Source organism: Pistacia vera, unplaced genomic scaffold, assembly GCF_008641045.1.
Source record: "Pistacia vera cultivar Batoury unplaced genomic scaffold, PisVer_v2 Contig505, whole genome shotgun sequence".
In the NCBI taxonomy this organism is placed as follows: domain Eukaryota; kingdom Viridiplantae; phylum Streptophyta; class Magnoliopsida; order Sapindales; family Anacardiaceae; genus Pistacia; species Pistacia vera.
In genome coordinates this window covers 612,885-614,668 of record NW_022196341.1, presented here as the reverse complement: position 1 = coordinate 614,668, position 1,784 = coordinate 612,885, and the positions used below count along the sequence as shown (strand labels likewise).

The window sequence follows — 1,784 nt, the reverse complement described above, 5'->3', positions numbered from 1 at the left end:
CGGATTCCCTGTCCTCTTTGGAAATTGTTGACGTAGTTCGCTTGTTCAGGCTGAGCAAATTGGTTTCCCTCTTGGCAATCGTTCGACGCATGATTTCCTGCACAAAGGTCACATGTTAGAGAGGAAGATTCAATTGCATTTATTTTCAACACATTACATAATTACTTATGGATGTTCGTAAGTTGAGCAGCCAATGCATTGTAACTGTCGACTTCGTGCACTCCCGCTGATCTCCTTGTTGAATTTCTTTTCGAAGTCCTTATATAGTTGTTGTTCGCCATCACCTCGATCAAATTGTATGCTTCCTCTGGCGTTTTATTGTTCAAGGCTCCCCCACTTGCAGCATCAATCATCTCTTGAATGGTTGGTAGCAACCCTTGGTAGAACGTTTGCACTTGTCACCAGATTGGTATACCATGGTGTGGGCACCTCCGTAAGAGATCCTTAAACCTTTCCCATGTTTCATACAATAACTCTGAGTCTTGTTGGTAAAAGTTGGTAATCTCACTCCTTAGTTTGGCCGACTTGGCAGGTGGAAAGTACTTAGTGAGGAACGCTTGGGCCAACTCATTCCACGTCGTGATGCTCCCAGATGGCAATGAAATCAACCAAGCCTTAGCTTTATCCCGAAGAGAGAATGGGAAAAGCCTTAGTCTGATTGCATTCTCGGATACCCCATTATGCTTGAATGTGTCGCACAACTCCAGAAAATTTGCGATATGCAGGTTGGGATCATCATTAGGTAACCCAGCGAATTGAATCGACTGCTGAATCATTCCTATAATTGCTGGCTTAATCTCAAAATTGTTCACTTGAACGGGTGGTCTCCTAATGCTTGAATAACAACCATCGATAGTAGGACTAGAATAGTCCTTCAATGCTCTCTGAACTACTTCTGCACCACCCATTGCATTTCCCCTTAAAATATCCTCAGTCTCATTCTCTTGATTTCCCATATTGGGATTCACAATTCCTGTGTTAGCCATTGATCTTTCAGAGTTAGCTTGCCTCTTTTCTTTCGTCAACTGTTTCACAGTTCTCTCGATCTCAAAATCTAGTGGATTAAGATTGCCACGACCTCTTGAACGTAAACTCTCCAAATTCTAGCTGAAAACCACAAACAAAACAAACAAAAATAGAAAATAAAAAAATAAATTAGCAAACAAAAATAAAATAAATCAAATTAGCAACTAAATATTTCATATTGATATTGGTAAAACAAAATAGTTCCCCAGCAACGGCGCCAAAAACTTGACAGGCTATTCGCAAGTGTATGAAATCGTGCAAGTAATAAAGCTTGAGTAAACAAGTGTCGAATCCCAAGGGAACTACCTACCAAGTACCAAACTAGTATATTCTATTGCTATTTGATAAAACAGAATTTTAAGAAAAGCTTTAACGATAAAGTAACAAACTAAAAACTAAATAAATGCAGAATTTGTAAATGCTTTGATGTAAAGATCAATATGACTAAACCTAGGGCATAGATTGCGCACCAATTTAATCCTATGCATTGACATCTGTTGTTAACCTAATAGAGTGTATTCTAAAAGCCAAATCCCCTATTATTCCACTAACTCTCTCTCGAGCAATTAGCAAATTAACCCTTAAGCAACAACCCAAGATATCTCTAAGTTGGATTTAAGAGCTAAGAGATCATTAAGCTCTATGGAATTTACCGGAGCCTCACAGATCGCGGTAACCTATCTCTAACGTTCGCTCAATCTATGGTTTTATTACCTAAGACAAATCAGGTCTCATCTCTCGATCTCAACCTAACCCCT

The 1,784-nt window shown here is 39.2% G+C and overlaps 1 non-coding gene across 1 annotated transcript; it reads left to right on the top strand.

Annotated features, from left to right (window-relative positions):
- Window positions 1–411: 411 nt before the first annotated feature.
- On the top strand, window positions 412–518 carry LOC116105829. The gene has a single exon (XR_004124169.1). It is a non-coding gene; the product is annotated as a small nucleolar RNA R71 (small nucleolar RNA).
- The last annotated feature ends 1,266 nt before the right edge of the window (window positions 519–1,784 follow it).